The 20,948-nt window shown below is 40.5% G+C and overlaps 1 protein-coding gene across 11 annotated transcripts in view; it reads right to left on the reverse strand.

Annotated features, from left to right (window-relative positions):
• Positions 1 to 16,359: 16,359 nt before the first annotated feature.
• SNAP91 (synaptosome associated protein 91) overlaps positions 16,360 to 20,948 on the reverse strand; it is a 742,345-nt gene continuing 737,756 nt past the window's right edge. For all 11 annotated transcript variants that reach the window (XM_086926569.1, XM_086926565.1, XM_086926568.1 and 8 more), the window contains one exon: positions 16,360 to 17,798. The gene's annotated coding sequence lies outside the window, so the exon portion shown is untranslated. The remainder of the gene's footprint in view (positions 17,799 to 20,948) is intronic.

Raw genomic sequence — 20,948 nt, forward strand, 5'->3', positions numbered from 1 at the left:
TGCACTACAAGAGTAACCATCCGAAAAGTCAGAAAGACAACATCCCATTTGGTCAATACTTAAGAATCAGACGTAATTGTACCAATATGAATGACTTTAATAAGTATGCGGATGAGTTATCTAAAAAACTCAAAGAGAGAGGATACCCAAATCACTTGATCAAAAAGGCATATAAGAGAGCCAAATATTACAATAGAGACTCTCTTTTCTCCAAAGACAATGACAGACAAGAAAAAACAAATGACAGACTGATATTTGTCACAAACTATAGCGCAATTAGTAATAAAGTAAAAAACATAATCAACAGGAATTGGTCATTGCTTAATGAAAAAGATGGTACAAAAGAACAGAAACCCATGTTCAGTTTCAGAAGGAATAAAACGGTGAGAAATTGTCTAGTACATACACATAAAGAAGATAAAAAAGAAAATCAAACTACTATAGATAAGAAACCTCTACCAACAGGAAATTTCTGTTCCAATATGTGCACTAATTGTAATAATCAGATGAAAATGAACAAGGTAACCCATAATGGTGTGACACATACAAAAAGAAGTTTCATTAACCGTAAAACAAAAAACCTAATTTACCTGATCCTATGCCCATGTCAGAAAGCCTATATAGGCGAAACATCGCGAGAAATAAAAACTCGGATAACAGAGCATAAATCAGCAATCAGGACTAAGAAAAAAAACGCACCACTAATTGATCACTGGCTAACCCACAATCATAAATTAGAAGACTTAAAATGGTGTGGTATAGAAGTAATACAGCAGAGTGTAAGAGGCGGCAATATCCAGATTAAGAGGAAACATTTGGACTTTTTTAGTACCCTTGCGGTCCCGAACGCAGGTTCCCTGTGCCCTACCTAGAACTCCCGCATTCCCGTAAGCGGAATCCTTCACTTAAACGTGTTTATTTAAAAACTTACTAACACTCTTGATTTTAATAACTTAAGGTGTTAAAATATTATGTTGCCTTATCCATGTCAACTATCTATAAACTTATGAGGAAAGGTTTAAGAATACAGTTTTGTCCGCTTGATTTACCAAGCTCAAATTACATGAGCATTGGACTCTATTATTTACACGGCAACTAACTAAACGATAGACCGTGTGAAGATCAGGATGTTAAATAATGACCCTCCACAATGTTATATGTGGAACAACTAACATCTAAATAATGAACAGGGGACTTTATTATTTACACGGCAACTAATTAAATGATAGACCGTGTGTAAACGATTACAGTAAACAACAACTCCCCACAATGTTACCTGTGGAATAACTAACATCCAAATAAACTTATTAATCTGACAGGCTATCAAGTGAGAGATCGACTCCCTGTAACCCAACTGCGAAATATTCATCGCGCCATTCACAGAATTGATACAAAGTCTTTCCTCTGGTGAGTATAAAAGTTAGATCAGAATTAAAGACCTTAATACCAACAAGGGAAAATATTACAAAAAACACCATAATGTTCTGATTCCCCCCTATTAGTGATTCCAATGAGAAGAAGGAATCTCCAAGGTCAACCTGGACAAGACCACGTAATAAACTACGGTGGCTCCTCCGTGCCGATATATGAGTGGAAAAAACTATTTAAGAGGTAATCGGCAAAAATAATGAAAAATAATAGAAAATCTTTATGTATGAACTATTTTTTAAAGTCATGATGTTCCCTTACCCTTGTAAAGGCCCAGTTTCGCCTAAAGATCCACAATAGCTCAAGACAAGAGTAAAGAAAAGTCTTGTTTCCAACAAAGGTCTTCAATCTTAAGGTATTTGATTGACGAATAGGTTAAATAAATTCCGCACAGATAGGAATGTGCTAATGTAGCTTAAACGGTGTGGTTGGGGGTCAAGACTGCCTCTCTTGATAATCCTGGGGCGGACATGGTGTGAACTAGTAGTTAGTTCCCATTTGATAAAATTGTCACCTATGAGTTAATGTACAGAAACAGGTCTCTAAAACAATGTTTTTTAATTTCTAGACTTCAAGTTAATCTAGTCAAAACGTCCTGATGAAGGTGCAACTATTTCAAAACCACCGAAACGCCGCGTCGACCTCTGTTTTTTGACTGTTTTATGTTTATGGACATTGTTTTTATAATGAAATGTATTGTTTTAAACCTATGTTTTTTATTTAGAGTGTAACCCTAAGAGGGAGGTACCTTAATAAATTGTGATATATTTTTATAAAATTCTAGTTTAATTGTTTCTTGTACTTAAGAGTGACATTCTTTGTTACTAAGGTTAAGTGTACATTGCAGTATGCAATTTAATTAGCATTCCGCCCCCCCTTCACCTAGGTGCCACACTGTTCTAATAAATAGTCAATATACTTGATTTATTGATGACCAAAAATAAACAACAGGGTTTTATTTTTTCAATAATAATCACACCTTTAACCAAGTTTCCAATGATTGCTAGAAACGGTAAAGCAAATGTAAACTCACGGACGCAGTATCTGTTCAACTAACACACAAAAAAAGTGAAAAAGGCGCTGGTCAAAAGCCGATTCCTCTCTTGATAGAATCTTTGTGTTAAATAATCCAAAATATTGCTTACTCCGAGTTTCCCAACTGCGAGCCTCCTCGGGCACTCGCAAGCTAATTCTGTTTCTTTAACCCAACGCTGAAGTAAATAATCACGAGACTACCTCACGTGACCTCAACCATGAAGATCAACAATATACTCCGGTGCCATGAGATCGTAGAAGGTAAAGGGAGGAAAGACCCCCCAAATGTGATTTTCGAAAAAAGTAAAGGCATCCTGACTGCCCACAAAAATAACCACCTGACATAGTGCGGGGGAGAATTGGAATAGATTACCATATCTGTGCAATACATACACATGTATATATATTTTTCTCACAACCATGTCTGATTGCTTTTAAATAACGCAATCTTTTATATAAAAAAAAGCAGCCTTATTCCTTAAAGGAGAATGGGGTGCATTAAAAAAGATAAAAAAATTATACATTTACGTTTCTTTTTTTTTTCTTTTTTAAGAGTAAGCAGTGGTTTGTGGGAACCCTGCCTGCTCTTAAAAATTATTTATCCAACCATCCACAATGGGGAATGGGTCCCTTGGGGACTCTTTCCCATTTACATTCATATATAACACTGTGAATCAGAATAAGAAAGGAACTCCCTAAACATGCCACTTTCAAATAGCAAAAGTCATATTGTGATTTGGTAACAAGTTACAGAATCACAAATTAGGCTTTGTACATCAGAAAAAGCACAGTTGCAAACGGGCCGATTCTGAGAATCGGGTCATTTGGGAATCCAAAAATGCTTTCTATATCTAGGCTCAAGAGCCTTATAAATGTGTCCATGAGCTCGTAATAATCACATGAGTCCTAAAAACAAGAAAACCGAATGTGGCTCAGTTGTCAGTGCAACTTGTGATAATTATTTGTGCAAATTACAATTAATAACACGCTTATTTGAGAGTTTTTGACATGGCTTAATTACCTACCAAGAAAACAAGAGGCGGTATCCAGATTTTACTCTAGGCAGAAATGTATTGTTCCTGAAAGGAAGCCATATCAACCCAGAAGAATTTTCTGGTAGGACAAGTCATGGAAATAATAGAAGTAGGAAAGAAGGAAGTGGGGGACGGGCTATTTCTGTTGTTTTCGGAGTGCAGCAGCCACCCTGGATCAAGCACACACAATCCTTCCAAAAAAGAATATGTTTGCAATCATCTAAGGTTAACTGTTCACAGATGTATTGAAGATGGTCATGATCACTATACCATCTGCATATAGTATTTATGAAGGTACACCTCAGAAGAAAGAAAAAATGGCTGGTATGGAACAGGCAAATATGGTCAGAGATTTTCCTTCTTACAAAGTGCTTGAATGAATAAAGAGATACCTGCAAGCCATCCTGGGAATTTCCACGAAAGAATGTTGACTTGAAGATGGGGTGGCCACAATGGGAAACGCTAGAAACTTTTATAAGCAAGGTTTCAGTGACCATGGCAAAGGATGAATGTGAAGCGAAAGTGAATCTGACAAAATGCTACATAGCTGGTACAGAGGACTGGAGACAATGTTGTAAAGGTTACATTTAACCTCCATTCATTTTTTCTTTCAACCTAGCATCTTTTTCTAATGGTGGTTTACACCGGTTTTCCACTAATACAAGGAAGTGTCATGCATGCATTTATCCCTGGTAGATATCGGCACCTTGTAGTCTGCACAGTTATTTGCAGAGTTTCAGTATATGCCAATTCACAGACATCTCACACATACACGGAGGCTGCAGTTCCAGCTGCATATAGACCTTATGATAATTTTGAAACACCATTAACTTACCAGGACCATCCAAATTAGTTCCAAGGCGCCTCCCACATACACTTCAAAATGTGAGATTGGGCCCTGTCAGTAATTAAGGGGCAACTTGGCAAGTATTAACAGGGTATACGTCTTGTCCGCATACAAACGCATCAAATTTTCGTGAAATGCTTGCCATCCTAAACCATTTGGTTAGACTGTATCGACGTCTGATGCAGTACAATTTGTTTACAATAACTACTGCCCCAGCAAGAGCTCTTCAAGATGGACAGCTGCAATTAGCTGTGCTTTCAGTTAGTCCTGTCACCATTAAAGCCATTATGGGTAACTTCCCTACCATAAGTGATGACCATTACTCATGGTACTCCTTCAATTGCAGTTTTACCTGAAGTCCTTAAAAATATTCAGGTAGAACATGTACCGACCCCAGTCCTGGATATGGGGATACAACTAATTGGCAACTTTGTGACGGTGTCATCAATAATTTTGCGTAATATTAAAGAGGAGGCAGCTTCTTTGGTGATACTCCAGCAGCTCACTTTAGTTCCCACAGTAGATCAGGAACACAAGCTAGCTAAAATAATTTCTGAAACTTATACATCTATAGGTCATGATAGTTTGGGAACCAAGCCTAATAAGTCACACCTTGAAGGCAAATCTGATGCTGTCAAGCAGACACCTGAGTTGTCTAAAAAGCTCTGGCATAAAAATAAAGATAGAGCTAAAATTAAAACATGGACTGAATCTCCGGAATCAGAGTTTTCCAGAAAACATTACAATCTACGTAATCATGATACACGTAAACGGCCTTCTGATACGCTTCTGTCTCGTTCCTTGGAGGACTCTACAGACACGCAGACAGAGAGATGGGGTACGATGCAACTGCAGACATGAGGAGTATAACTCATCTGATGTCATCATAAAAAAGGAAGAAACATTTCCACAACAAAAAGCACAATTCAAAAAGAAGAAAGTGGCAGGAATTTCTGCTAAGTGTGCCTATTAGAAACAGTGTGGTGTTTAGAACATGGCGTGGTGAGAACTCTTCTCGACAGTAGAGTAGAGATCATAATAGTTCAACAGACTCTTCATGAGGTTCTTGTTATGAGACTGACTAATAACTAAGTACAAGTTGAAACTTCAATTCCCAATGGATTTTTGTCAAAATATAACACTTGAAAGCTGCAATTTGACAGCTTTCTCAGTACTAGGAGCCCAACGAAGATACTGTAGGCTCCCACAAGGGAACAGTCCAGATCTGGCTGCTGCTTGAGTGAGGTCAATTTTACAAGAACCTGTCTCAAAAGCATTGTCCCACGTTGATGACATTGAAATCACAGAAGATGATTTAAACACACATTTGGCCAGAGGGGATAGTATTATTTTGTAATTTACTGGACATGGCTACAAATTAAATAAAAAAAAATTGCCTTTCTCACTATCTTGTTTATAAGATACGAGTAATAAAAATTAAGGCAAAAGCCTTCCTCCCTATTTCTTAGAGAAATGAGCGCTTTTACAAACACCAAGTACCTTAAAGAAATATAAATCACTTTTAAGATTTATTCATCTTTGGTAGAACACACATTTCAGGTTATGCACACTGTGTATAACCGTTCTACAATTTAATTCATTCAGTCTTAGATCTTCCTTCATATTTACTTGATTGTTGTAAAATGGCCATTAAATTCCTAATCCCTATTTTTTTGTATTATTCCATCCTCCTATTTTCCCTCTTATTTCAATTCTTTTCAAATCAAAATTAATTTAAGATTTCCATTCTGGATATCGGCTAAGTGCTAATTATTGGTAGGGCTCATGGGACTTGTAATATATTCTCACAGTGTATTTAACACTACAATATGTCTGCTGCATTTGAGTCTCAATACTATTGGGGCCACTCTGTTGTGACCACCCAGGTATATCTAATAAGCTTAGCGGCAACCTTGTATTTAAAATGGCTATTGATCAGCAAAGGGCTTTTTTCTTCGGCGTTTTGGACATGTAACACATATTAATATTGTGAGACGCTACAATGGAATTGAGCTCTGTAGTTGGGAATTTGACTATGTTGTGGTTTTCTGATTTAAATTATCAACATTTTAAGGAGTTATGGCCCAGTGGCTTTTGAGGGGAGGAGTAACTATGGATTCGCTGTGGGTGTTACAAAGTAACAATGTTTTATTTCAGACATTCGACTAAGAGCAACATGATCGTTTGTGGATAATATGGCTTTTGGCTTGTTGTCTTACGAAACATATCTTGGGTTTCCCAAGCCCTTAGATAGCTGTAAAGCAACTAAGTTACATTTGGACAATGGGCTTGGTACCACAGGTTGCATTGTAAGGAATGTGGTGTTCAGCAGGCTTCTATTGAAACTAAATCGGACTTCCCAATCTGCCAAGTTGCTGACTAAAATTGCTTCATTTAGACACGTGGCTAGACATGGCATGTTGTATAAAGCAAAATATGGTGTTTGGCATGTTTTGACTGTATAGAAGTAGGACTCCTCAAATTGCTACAATATGTTTAGGTAGCAATAGGGTAACCTTGTCCTTTTAAGCATTGCATTTGGCACGATACGCAAGATCTTGGAGAGCGATATGCTCAGCATGTTTTGATTGTATACAAGTTGGACTCCTCAAATTTCTGCAATGTATTTAGGAAGGGATAGTGTGTCTGTCCTTTTAATGATGGAATTAGGCGCAATATGCATGATCTTGGACAGGAATATGCTCAGGAAGGTTTAACTGAATACAAATCAGACCTTCTAAATTGCCATATAGTCTTGTGGTGGTGGGAATTAGTGATGGCTTACGATCACACACTATATGGCATCATTTATTTGGCTTTCTCAGCGATTTCACATAACGGAAAAAGTAGAATACAGTTGATTGTTTGGGGCATGTTCGTAATTATCATGTTTTGCTTTTAACATTAGTTGTTCCTCATTCTTTGTCAGTTCCGTTTTGAGTTATTACAGTCATTGACACAACCTGTATGAAAGGATTAGTGATTATTTAGCTGTTATGCAGGACTGCCATTAAAAAAAAAATGTCCAATGATAATCTCTTTCTTGCTATGTTAGGCATTGTGTGTACCATGCCCTTTTATGTTGTTTCATAGTTTTTAGATTTCTCCTTTGTGATGGAATGTTGACAACGTCCAATGTTTTTTTATGCCATGTTTTGTTTGTAATGTCCAAGTACTAGGTGTTATTATTTTAGATGTATGTTTACAGCATTGGAGAAGTTCATTTCATGAACGAAACATGCTGGCTAATGTCTGTTTTTATGAATATGGATTAAAGATAGAATCTTAAAAACTGGATGATTTGGACCGTTTTGCTTTGGGTGCACCATCTCATGTTGTTTTTCTTATATGTATCTGTTTTGCAGTAGTATCACTGAATGACTGGTATTAGGGAAAGTTTGTGCCAAACTTAATTGTGTGGAACATTGTGGGAGGTGTAATATTTTGTTGCCTGCCATTGTTCTTTGGTTTGATATGAGGATAGATAGATGACATCATGGTCGTGGTCTCCGCTTCAAGCTAGTGGCAAGCCACCGCCTAAAGGCTATTCAGCAAAAACTTATACTTGTTCTAAACTTTTTATATATGTCCCTTATAAGGAAATTAGGAAAATGCATCAATAAGAAGCTGTTGAATGGCTAAGATAAAAGGATAGGGAAAACTTGGAAAAAGGCTTTGGCTTTTGTCAATAATGGCATGACTACAATGTCCAATTGTATTTATACAATTAATTTTGTTTAATCTGCATTCAATATCATTCAAAATGACACATCTGAACTTCAGCATGGCCAGAGTCACTTAATAATGATTTTATAATTACGTTGGATGCTGAAGGATTTAAAATCAAATCGAGTGACGAGCAAATATTTGAATGCAACTGAATTGTTTTTGCCTTATTTGACCAAAATGCTAAAAATAATGGCTAGAAAAAAAACAATCTACACTTTGCTTAATATTGAATGTTTAGAAATGTTGCCTTTTACTGTAGCTGAAACCCCATTTGCCATCTGTCTCATCCACAGTTTAATTTCTCTTCCCATTTCTATATTTCGTTTCACATCATGTCTTAGACATTTTCAAATAGGCATATATGAAGAGATAGATGCACAATTTTACCCGAGGCTTGGTTTCTAATTTTTTAATACAGATGCATGCACAAGAACAAAGAGGTTTTTGCTAGTTTACTTGAGTATGGAACTTCATTGGGTCGGGGTCACTCTGTCTGTGAAGAAATACCACTTCATGGGGTTTGTAATGAAGCCATGGCTAATCGTGTGTATTATTTGAAGGATGTTCCCATAGCATTGATATCGTCTGAATATTTGTTGCTATCTAATGGGAGCTACTTGATAAGAATTGCTGCACTGTTTCCAAGGTTGTGACTTGTTGAATGAATATCTTACATTCTCCCACACATTCTACTAGGGAAGCTACTTTGTGGTCGAGGGCCTCTGTTACTCAAATTAACTTTGACTGAATAAGCAGACTGAAAGCTTGAAAAATATGTGGCTCTTACATCTGCCTGAAAACTTTTGATCTGTAAGTAACGCTTTCCTTACCTGGATATAATTACTTTTATGCACTCAATTGCCACTACATTTTGGTGAGCTTGCACACCGCATTTTCAATGCTTCTAACAGGGTTGGAGTGGCACACTTTATAAAAGCGATTGGGTCTGCATTTGTTACTACTTTTCAGACTGTGCTTGGAACTATCCCATATTTTTTACATTCATTGTTTTAGTGTTTTTGGAGGCATTCTGTTTGTGCTATTTCTTCTTGTTGCTATTTTAGTTCTATTTCGGTTGCTCCACAATGGGTGTCTCACAATGAGGCCTAATGGTAATGAATATACCACATGTACGTCTGTGTCATGACTGAATCATACAGTGTTTTGGAGAATCTTTGTTATCGGAACTAAATGAGAACTAGTCTCTGTCCTTCTGGCCCGTGCGGTTTCAGAGAGTGCAGCCTGTGATTCGCGGTCTATGGTGCTTTTTCAAGTAAACTTGACTTTTGCTAGGCCATTTTACCAGTGTCCAGGTATGAATCTGCTTGTGCTTCCTTTGCAGTCGCATCAGCTGTGTTGTCCTGTGATGATGGTCCTTTGCTGCAAGATTCCTAGATTGAGCTGCCTTCGCAATGTCAGATGCTCCCTCTACTTCAGTTTTCCTGGCATCTGGATCCTCTTTTGAGGCTGCACGCTTACCTTTGGCTTCTACTTAATGGGCTGGTAATGACCATATTTGTTGCTTGGAACTTGCTCTTCTGCCCTCTTTTGATGTGTTTTCTGCGGATGCAGGTTCCTTCCTGGCCCCAAACACACTCTGGAAATGGATGTGGTGGACATTTCAATAGCGGATGCTTACTAGACTCTTTAGTTGACCTATTGGGGATTTGAAAGTAGTTTTCTTCATCTTCTATTAATTTGTGGGTTTTTTTATTTGGCATTTTATATGTTTTTTTGTGTCTGTTTATGCTGTTCGAGTGTTTATATGCAACACCACACATTTTTATATATATATTCCTTGCTGTTGCTTATTTTCACGTTGTCTCATCCGATCAAACTTACATTTTGCCTCCATTTTACCTTTCCTTTTTCACTTAGCATATTTTTCTAATGGTGGTTTGCACAGGTTTTCCCCTAATACGGGGAAGTGGCATGCACACATTTATTTATGGTAGATATTGTCATCCTGTAGTCTGCACAGATAGTTCAAGGGTCACACATTTTAGAAGGTGATGCTCTTGTTATATTTTTGTGGCCTCCCCAGACTAACTAAAGACACTGTTCTGCATCTTTGGCACAGTATGATAAAGATGGTTTTCTTATTTAAACAGTCTTCAGGCTGAATACTGGCTGACCCGATCTTCATCCTGAGAAGAAAAAGACCAGCTTCCTGACAGATTCTACCAACATATGGGATTAGATCATTCCAACAAGTCTGGGAGAAGGGTACTCCCGACATGCTATCGCTAGTCTATAGGTCTTAGTGATAGATAGGAGTAACACTAAGAACAATTAACATGGTTGAATTGTTTGTGTTTTTCACCATCCTAATAATGCTTATAACAATGTGTTTCATCTGCTTAATAACCAATGCTCCTGTTTTCTTTTTTTTAAAGGATTAGATATTTTCAATAAACATTTGAAAATGTATTCCTGTATTTTTTCTTCGCGACACCATGGACATGCAAAAGTAACAAATGAAAGGGTTCGATCTGTGTATACAAATTCCTTGGGAATTGGAGTGCTCATGTTCAAGGTTACCAACAACATCTATTACTCTGGACAGCTAGGAGTTTTGATGTGGTATTGTGAGCTAGCTAAAAATACAAATTCAGCGATATTAGTAGACTTGGGGCTCCATTAGGATGTCGGGCAGATTTCCTCCGCCAGGGTAGCGGTGGCCACCGTCACCCTGGCGGAGGCAATCTGCCCGACATCCTTCCCTGCATTCCTCCCCGCCATATTACGATGGCGGAGGGGACCGCAGCGGTGGGAAACACTGCTCGCCTGTTTTCCGCCCCGGTCGCCTTGCGGCCGGGGCGGAAAAGGGATAACATGGTGGCGGTGTCTATCAGACACCGCCAGTCATATTAGAATAGGCATTTTTCAATGCCTGTCCGTGGCGGCAATGCCACCACGGAAAGGCATGCAGTGTTCACTCTGGGGGGGCCCCTGTGGGCCCCCAGAGTGACGGCCAAAGGGAGGTGGCACATGGGGGGTACCTGTGGTACCCCCCTGCATTTGCATAATCGCTGTTATTAACATTGTGGAGGGCGGTGCAGTGAGCACCGCCCGCCACAATGTTAATTTGAGGAATGCGCCTGCCACTGTGGCGGGCGCATCCTAATGCCAATGTCGGGACCCCCGCCCTTTAGGCGGGCGGTCCCGATTTACGATGGGATGACGGGCGGGCAAAGTCCGCCAGTTATCCTAATGGAGCCCTAAGTCTCTATATTGTGAAGTTTTGTTGACCTAATGCCCAGTCCTACTAATTTCATCGGAACCATATAACAGCGAGCAGTGCAGGTTTTTTTGTTTCATTTTACAAGACCATGCTAATGAAATCATCCAAGTTCTGCACCATTTGTGATGCTTAAAATATTCCTCGAATGAGAATTCTTGAGGTCAGAGCAAGGACTCTGCTTCTTGGATGACTCTAGTTGCGGACAGGGCAGAGTTGCTGGGTAAAGTATGAAGATTTGCTGGGTTTATTTATGGATATGAAAACAACTATAGAGTATATGTAGAAATCTGTCTCAATTATATCCACCTTGACCTTCTATAAGTTGGTTTTCAAAGTGATTGTGTAGTATCCTGTGTGTCATTATTGCTTACATGTATGAGCTAGTGTTTTAATGCTGAGATTGGATAATATAACAGAATGTTGGTGTGTGGTATGGATTGGTAACTATAAGACAGCAACACATGAAGAGAGGGTGAAGCCCTGGCAGGCCTACCCAATGTTGCTGTAACGTAAGGGCCCAGCATGAAATAAAGAGCTTATCTTCAATCTGGGTGGATCTAGACTCTGTCTTCCAGCTACAATATTGTGGTGGCAAGGATGGGATTCAAACCCATACGTGTGTATCACAATGGGGAGCCTCATGTCTTGACCTGTTGCAGAGTATCTGTGACTGCTATTTATTGCCTTTGTTTGCCTATCTGAGTTTATGGAGAGTTATGTATAAGGTGGATATGTTGGAGACTGAGTGTTTGTGAATGATTGCCCCAGTTCTATTTATTCAATTAAATAACTGTTCTTTGTTTTGTTGATTCTAAGAGAGGGAGGTGTGTGGTATCCTGTGTCTCCCTCCATTACTTTTATGTCTCAGTCAGTGTTTGGAATGGTGATTGAATGATGTAATAGAATGTTGGTGTGTGGTATGAAATTCGAGTGTATTGTAGGTGAATACTTCTTTACCTGCGGACGTGGTCTTGTGTCAATGGTGGTGTTGTTAAACTGCTCTATGGTTTGTCATCTCTATTTTTCAGGACATCTTTATTGGAGCGTATAATTAATGCATTCGGAAGACATCCCATCATTTTTTAATGCAGTTTCCAGACAGCGTGGTACTGGGTGCAGATTAAGTGCTTTCTTTGACCTGGCACTTGGTCATGTTGGTTTGGCTAGCTGGTATGACTGGGTGTGGGGCGGGTTGAAGAGCTGGGTTGCACTTTTTTGTGTATGTGCCCGATGCACTGTGTTCTCTTTGTGGGGTTCTATGTGTTGCTTATGGATGATGGAGAAGATGTTAGAGTTTGTTGTGCTGTGTCACTCAGTAAGGTGAGATGGATTTCTGGGGACATTGTGTATGAGTGCAGTTGTGATGACAGTTTTTATGTTGGAGTACGAGCAAGGAAGCTTGGAGTTAAGATCATGTATGTTTCAACATTCAGGCTTTTTATGTGCCTTGAATGTGTAGATTAAGGGAGGACAGGGAATCCCATTCTCAAAGGAAACTGGTGGATTTCATGCCCTGTCTGTCACATAACTCAGCATCAGTGACTACATGTCCTGCATGAATAAATGTTGTATGGTATTATTGTAAGAGTGCAGATGTGATTGCAGAGCCTCATGTCTAAGGAACTAATCAGACCTGCAAATCTTGGACCACTGTGCATTGGCCATCATAAACTAGCTGTTGACTCATTTTATTTTGTTTGACATGATGCGTGTGTAGCCTCATGTTTTGACCTGTAGTAGAGTTTCTGTGACTGCTATTTATTCTTTTATTGTGTCTACGTGGGTATTGGAGAGTTTAACAGGTTATTTGGTGAATGTAAGCTAGATATTTTGGAGATTGAGTGTGAATGATTGTCTCTGTTCTGTTTGTGCAAATAAATCACTGTTGTTTTTATGTTTGAAAGGAAGGTAGGCATCTGGTTCCTGAGCGTCTGCATTCCTAATATGTCTGAGCTGGTGTTTGAAATGCTGTAAGTGAATGATGCAAAATATTGTTGGTGCTTTGTGTGGAATAGAAGCCATGAGATAGCGACAGCTGGAGGAAGGATTGAGCCCTGTTAGGTCCTACCATCTGTTATTGTAACCTAAGGTCCTAACATGAAAAAAAGAACTTACCTCCTATCTGGGTTGCTGCTTTTTCAAGGAACACCACTTTTAAATTACATGGAGCCAGAGTACTGACTGTGAAAAGGGCACATCATTATGACTTTGCATTTCAAGCAAGAAATGGAGTTAGCACATTAGTGGAAGATGTCACTGGGGAACACAAGTGATGCTCTAAATAGAAAGAAATAGTGTTGGCGGATACAAAGAAATGAACGATGGGTACCTGCATTTATGGATATAGTTATATTACAGTGTTTGAAGTGCAACATTTAGTCTAGGCAAAACACATCCCGGATATAGATAACAAGGTGGCTGATGCACAAGCCTATTCACAAGAGACACAGGTCTCTTACCCAGTATAAAAAAATAATAGCCAGAGTGCCTTAAGAGTTGTAGATAGTGGGCATCAGAAGACATTGTAATGAGGTGAAGGATTCTTTTTAATTTCTGCTGAGAATACATAAAGTTATTGAAAAGAACATTAGGATGGGATGAGAAATCACTGTGGTACTACTTCAGCCAATGTGGTGGTTATGTTGTTTCATGGGGTACTGTTTATCTCTAGTGTCCACAGGAAAACTGAGTCACATTGATGGATGTAAAGACCAGCTTAAGAGGAAAGAATAGGGAAATCAAATGGGCGATGATGTTGTTGTTGAAACATTTGATGATACAGAACAATGACTTACTTCAGTTTGGAGTAGTATTTGTTTCAGGCATTGTTCACATTTTAGTATTTGGTGTATTCGGGTGAGAGATTTAGTGGGAATGTGTCTAGGAGAGGGGATGGCTTTCATGGGTCCTGGATGTAGGTACCAAAGGTGTGAGCATGGTTGGTTAGGTGAAGATTTTATCAGATAATGCTTGACCAGCTTGCAATAAGTTTAGTATCTATATGGTATGTCTATAGTGCAGAGGCTAAAATGTCGCCTTGAGAAGCTGTGTTAAGGCACCGTGAACTGTTGTGACTGTTTGCAATTACAGTCTAGGGTGAGGAGAATTCAGCAGTGGATTATTTATAGTTCTCATGGGTTGAAGTGATGAGCAACCAGATGTTGATTATTGTAAGTATACGTATGAGAATGATCAAGGTAGAATCAAGGTCTGAAGTGCTATTGTTTAACCCCTTCACTGCGGCGGACTTTTCCGCCACAGTGCTAAGGGGGTGGGGGGGCCGCGCGGCGGTCCGGTGCTCGTGACGGAACCACTCCGTCACGGCATGCGGGTGAGCTGTGCTTGTGACGGAACGGTTCCGTCACGGACGCGCCCGCGCTAGAGAACGTTAGCGCAGGCGCAGAATTCGCGCCGCACAGGCACGGCGAGAGGGTCGTGACGGAACCATTCCGTCACCAGCACAGCCCACCCGAGGCTTGTGACGGAACATGGGAGGGGTTAAGGAACTTAGCAGCAACCAAGAGGGCAAGACTTGTGATGAACAAAGATTAAGTTAGGAGTGGGCAATAGTAGGTCAAACAAGTTCAGGTGTAATATGCCTTGTGTTTGTGGGAGAGGATCAGGCACTGTTAATACGATTGTATTTTTCTACCCATAGACTTTGGGCCTGGACATAAGAAAGGGCAACAACAACAGGGTGAGAAATGGAATGCTAGAATTAATCCCAGCCCCTGGCAATTGCTTGGGTCCGCACCCCAATCCGTTGTTTGTCGCCCATCTTACCACCTCGGTTTGTAACCAACCATATGCAAATCAGGCTTGACCCTGCTCTATTGGGAACAGCCCAGCAGCTCAAACTGCCAGGCCAGGTCCTCCTAAACAGCAATACAAACAACTCCAGACTGGTTTGGCCTTTTTTAAGGCTCATCAGCCAGGTATCACTTGGTTCCAGCTGCACAGTGAGCATGGGTCCGATGGCTGAGCAGACCTGTCACACTTATGGCAACAAAAAGAAGGTGATGAATGGAAAGTTTGATTTAATCCGAGCCACTGGCAATCGCTTGGGCTGCATCCAAGTCCATTGTTTTTCACCCACCATGCCAACGTAGTTTGAACTCCTTGCATGACGCACGGACAAAGCAAAGCCATAGTAAATCTGGGCTGCAGCCTATTTTTTCGCTATGCTTTAAAATGATGTAAAACTGATAGGCGCTATCAGATCTACACTACGGTGCAAGCTTTACAGAACCTTTTCATAATGTATTTTGATATCATTAATGTCCTCTCACTCAATCGGATAGGAGTACATTGAAAACAGAACATGGTTAGATGTAACTTGTTTGCTAATAAGGAAAGGTATTTGTGCTTCAAACAAAACATTTATTTGAGTAAGTAAAATCCCTAAAACTCCATCCCTATTTGGACCCGACAAGCCTGCAAAATATCCAGTGGTTAAGTGGTCTTCAAAGTGAAGACTACTCTAAATCTTCCACTGGGTTCTCTCCAATCGGGTAAACACAGAGAACTTGGATGGGATTGAGGTATGAAGATGGGTTACAAAAATTACTTGGGATAGACGTCGAAATAATTTGGCACATGTTGTTTAGGTGTTAACAAATTATCGGATCTGGCTGTCAGATAAGGGAACCAACATTGTCTGACAGAGGCATTTTTTAAAATAATAAGAATACCAATAATCGTTCACAGTTTGATTAGCTTTTATATCTATTTTGTCTGCTGTGAGGCAGGAATGTGTATTATGTAACGAAACCTACGTGTCAGGCTTGATCATATTGATTAATGCTGTATTAACAGAATAGACAGATTAATATTCCAAAACAAGAACCCTTTATTTGTGAAATGCCGGTTTTTCCCGAACACACGTTGACATCTAACCTGCAATTTACCTTGCCACTTATTTCACAGCCCTCAAAATTCACTAAAGGAAAAAAACAATACTCACGTTGCGACAATGTTATTTCCAAAATATAAAACAAAAGCAACGTAATCACAATATGACAAAGACACGGAGTGTATCAGTATTTACTTTGTTCGTTGTGTTTATTGCATCTCAAAGGGCACACATGCACTGGGGTTTCCAAACAAAATACAAAGGAAAGCCATTTTGAAATGTACTTTGTATAATTTTCCCCGATTACAGTGTATGTTATCCCCACAGTAAATCCAGAAACAACCACTTATTTTATGGTACCATACATCAATTACATAGTTAATTCGAAAGACTTACAGAAGGTGAAGGTCTTTCTAACCCAATATGCTTTCACAAACAGCTGCCAAGCCACTTTTCAACACTGATAAACAGTGACTTCATTGAATGCATCAAAAATGTAAGCCAAGACACCAGCACAAAGACTGTGAACAATGAAAATGCGATCACAAATTTAAAAAATAAATATTATGGAATAGTGTTCGCAGAAGAGCTTGATATAGACAAAGGAAATATACTTAGCTTGATATAGACAAAGGAAATATACTTCCTGCACATTTTGAGAATGATAATCGACTAAACAACAAACAAAGTTAACAAAGATGAACACAAAATAACTTAAAAAAAACAAACAATTGCCCAACTTATCGAGATGGTCTGACAAGATGATTCAGAAAAGTCTGTTTTCAAGAATTTAAATCTCTCAAAATTACAGACATACTTGGCTTTCTTTTTTTTGCTTCGTTGTGTGAAACAGTTTGCTTGGGGTCAGCCCATTAAACGGACATGTATGCAGATCCACGTACAAAAACTTTAATGTATAATTAAAATATACAATTTAAATAAAATAGTGATAAATACGATTTTCCTTCAGATATGATTTTCATGCTTCTTACAGTAGCCTCAAAGAGCTGTGTATGTGTCATGGAAGATTGCATGTTTTAAATATTAATTTAAATTATAAATATTTCTTAGCATATACAGTACCACAAAAATAAAACAATTTCCACAATAAATTAAATTCCCATGAATGGAAAAGTAGCTTAGAATAAAGAACAGACCTTTGTATATATGAAGAGGGTTTGTCTTACTATTCGATATGATCATCACACCATGGACGTTTTTGTAACAGATCTACAGGTAAAACGCAAATGCTGCAGTTCGTCAAAAAGGTATATACATCGAAACCTCCAAAACACAGACACGTCGCTCCAAGTAGATCACCAAACAACAGTTGCATCATCTGCCCTCAAAAGTTCCGAAAACACTAGAAGGCATCAATAACATACATCCATTGTTTAAACTGTAAGACACAGAAGGAACCCAATTTCACAAAAATGGAGGTAAGAGTAGAGTTAACAGCTAAGGTAGTACACATTCCTAATGTTCACTTTCACAGCTGTGCTACAAATTTCAGAAGTAAAATTAGGTCTGAAGAAGCACTGGGTTTGGTAGTGGTGGCTCATTTGAAACTGAGCTTCAATAGGTTACTGGTAGGCTCCAAACTCACACATTCCGATCACAAAAGTGCAGCTGTAAAGAGAAAACACATCAGTTAGAACTGCACTCATCTCCACTTCTTCAGCAATTTCAACCATTTTGTTTGTCCATTTTAAATAAGAAACATGACATTGTTCGCCAGGTCACTGTTTCTGGCTTCATACATTTTAATGTTTTAGAGCTTCGGTTAGAGTCAGTTGCAATGGAAATATGCGGATTTTTTAATTAAAAGGGCCACTAGTAAATGATGTCCCAATACATCTCACAACCCAAGCATACATCATGAAACCAAGCAAAATTCTAGATTGTGCTTTGATGGCAGCAGAGGTCAGTGGAGGTAAGTGCTGTGGGGCGCGGTGGATGCTGACCGATGACAGAATAGGATTTACTTATTTAATTTGACCTATTCGGTCGTCTGTCAACATATCCCCGCCCCACTCGCTTACCTGCACGGGCTGCTGCTGTTTGTTGGTGATTATGAGAGATGCAGAACTGGGTAAAGTGAGCTGTCTTTTTACTCTATAGTGGATGGCTCCTATAGATTCTTATTTTCAAGAAGAAATCACTGGTGGAATTTCCTCCTTCGTGAGGTTATTATAATTGTGGCTGTTGGAACTGGGGTAGCCTGGCCTAGGGCAAGACTAACATTTCAGAGGCACAGTGTAAAGGTTGCAGACCACCCAAAAGTAAAACCACGCAATAGCACTCAAAAAGAAAACACTACACCAAAAATGTGGGAAAATACGTACTGCTTTATATAAAAATAAATCTTCGCTCTTTGAATTCACAATCTTACAGTTTAGGCATTACAATTCTGTCTTGAAAACATTTACTATACTCTTGAACTTGTATCACACGTTTGCATTCAGTATATACAGTACTTTATAATCAATCAGGCTAAATACTAATCCGCTAGAATCTTGGGAGAGAAAGCTACTACTTAATATAAACAAATGCAGATATCATAGAATTAATAGCAATCTTTTCAGCAGAGTAACTGGCATTAAGAATCCACATTAATAATATCTTTCATCATAGTTAGATGTCATGTACGTCAGTAGTGCCACCTCCAGAGATGTTAACCTGCTTCAGTAGCTGTTATCAATAGAACATTGCATCAGACTCCAGCATCAATATTCTGCATTCAATTCTGTAAATATTCCTGAGATATATAACTGGACTTCAACAATAATTAACTTTGGCTTCCATATGGTGCCTTTATTCCTCCTCCCACAGTTCCTCCCACTCTCCTAACAACTCAACAGTTACTGCGAGGGTTCAGAACTACAAGATGTTCAAAGGGCATTAACAGTCTCTAAGAGAAGCTGTTTTCTAATCTACTCAGCAGGCCCCACCTCTTCTCCACAGCTGAGGGCAATGACCAAAGTTAAGTTATCCCCTGTTACTCAGAACTCCCCAGGGGCCCCTCTTCTCTACTCCTTACTTTAGCATGGAGACGATGCTGTCCCAGTCTCCACGCGTCGCTGCTGCTTTAAGGCTCCTTCGAGGTCTCAAATGCCTCACTCTACTTCCTCCCGCCGTGCCAGCTGCTTACTTGATGCTGGGGCGGAGGAACAACGGAGAACACAACTCCCCCCTTCCCGCTCGTGCCAGCTCCTTCCTGAGGCGCTCAAGCGGGGGAAGACGAGCCGATTACTCAGCCAGCCGAAGAACCCTCCGGCGCCTCTCCTCAGCGCTGGTCTCCGGAGTCACTTCTCCAGCGGGCATGCGCGGAAGCGCTCTTGCCGAGGCCGCCTCCCACTGATCCCGCTCCAGGGAGAGACGCTACACTCTCGGGCCTGCTCACCTCTCTGCCCCTCCTTCCGGGGATAGCTGCATCAGACGGGGCGTGCGCAATGGCTCCTTCACTTTCTTCAGGACGGGGTCGCTACCGGCAATGCGGCTCAAGCGCGATAGGCGCCCCCGGGGTCCCGCTTACAAAGGGAAGCCTCGCCAGGCTTCTCAGGCTCAGTGGATCCCGGGAGGGTGCTGGCACAGAGCGCGATCGGTGTTTCAGAGGTCCCGCTCCCAGTTCACCTCACACCTTCCACCCAACAGGCAGAGGGGCTTGCCACACGCCACAGGACCAGTCAATGGTAAGGAAATATGACAGTTGTTCAGTGAAGATATTTCCTTTCTTCACTAAAACAAAGAGGAGGGGGGGCTCCTTCAGGATAAAGCCAAAATGTACTTTCTTAGCACTAACCCCCTATTCCTCCTTACTGGTCAGACTAGGGGCTCAGGGGAACTCTTAATTCCGCTCCCAGGGCAGGACTCTTCTTAGTTTCCAAAACTACCAGAATTAACCCCTTCACCTATCCGCCCAGGATCAGCAGGATGGGCTAGCTTGGCTAGGACAAAAGGAAATGGGAGGGAAAGAAACCTAGACAGAGGCCTACTCTTGTAGAGGAAACCACCCTTCAGGATCCTACCCCTGCCAGACCTCAACCTTCACTCTAGCTGCTCCTCACTGACAGACAAAATGGCTGTCCAGCATTCCGCCTTATATAGGCTGCCCTCTCAGTGGTCCAGAATGGACCAGAAGGTTCTAGAATGCCCTATTCTAGGCTATGGCCAAGTTCTGTGTGTGACAGTTAGGGCAGTTGGTGGCCACCATTTTAGGTGGTGCCAACTTTCCTGTCAGAACAGGCCTCTGGGCCTGAGGTAAAAGATTATGAGGGGGAGAAAGCACACCTATCCCCCTGGCCAACACCTACAAAAAGTCAGTAGACAAAAATTGTTAAGGGTATGAGGGGCAAAAAGGGGACAAAATAAATAATTATTAGGAGGGACTTCGCCAAAAAGCCAGACAGGTCTAACACGCGTCCCCCCCAGCTGAAAGTGGGGAGAACTACCCAACCCCTTGGGAGTCCTCATCACTAAGGCGGAAATACCTGGAGAGACCGTCTGCATTGGCGTGGTCCACTCCAGGCCGATGTTCCACCCGGAAGTCCATTCCCTGTAGGGAGATGGACCACCTCAACAACTTGGGATTTTCCCCCTTCATTTGCATCAGCCAACGAAGGGGTCGGTGGTCAGTCTGAACCAGGAAGTGCGAGCCAAAGAGGTATGGCCGCAGCTTCTTCAGCGCCCACACCACCGCAAAAGCTTCCCTCTCAATGGCTCTCCACTTCTGTTCCCGGGGAAGCAGTCTCCTGGATAAGAAGACTACAGGTTGATCCA

Source organism: Lissotriton vulgaris, chromosome 6, assembly GCF_964263255.1.
Source record: "Lissotriton vulgaris chromosome 6, aLisVul1.2, whole genome shotgun sequence".
NCBI classification, from domain to species: domain Eukaryota; kingdom Metazoa; phylum Chordata; class Amphibia; order Caudata; family Salamandridae; genus Lissotriton; species Lissotriton vulgaris.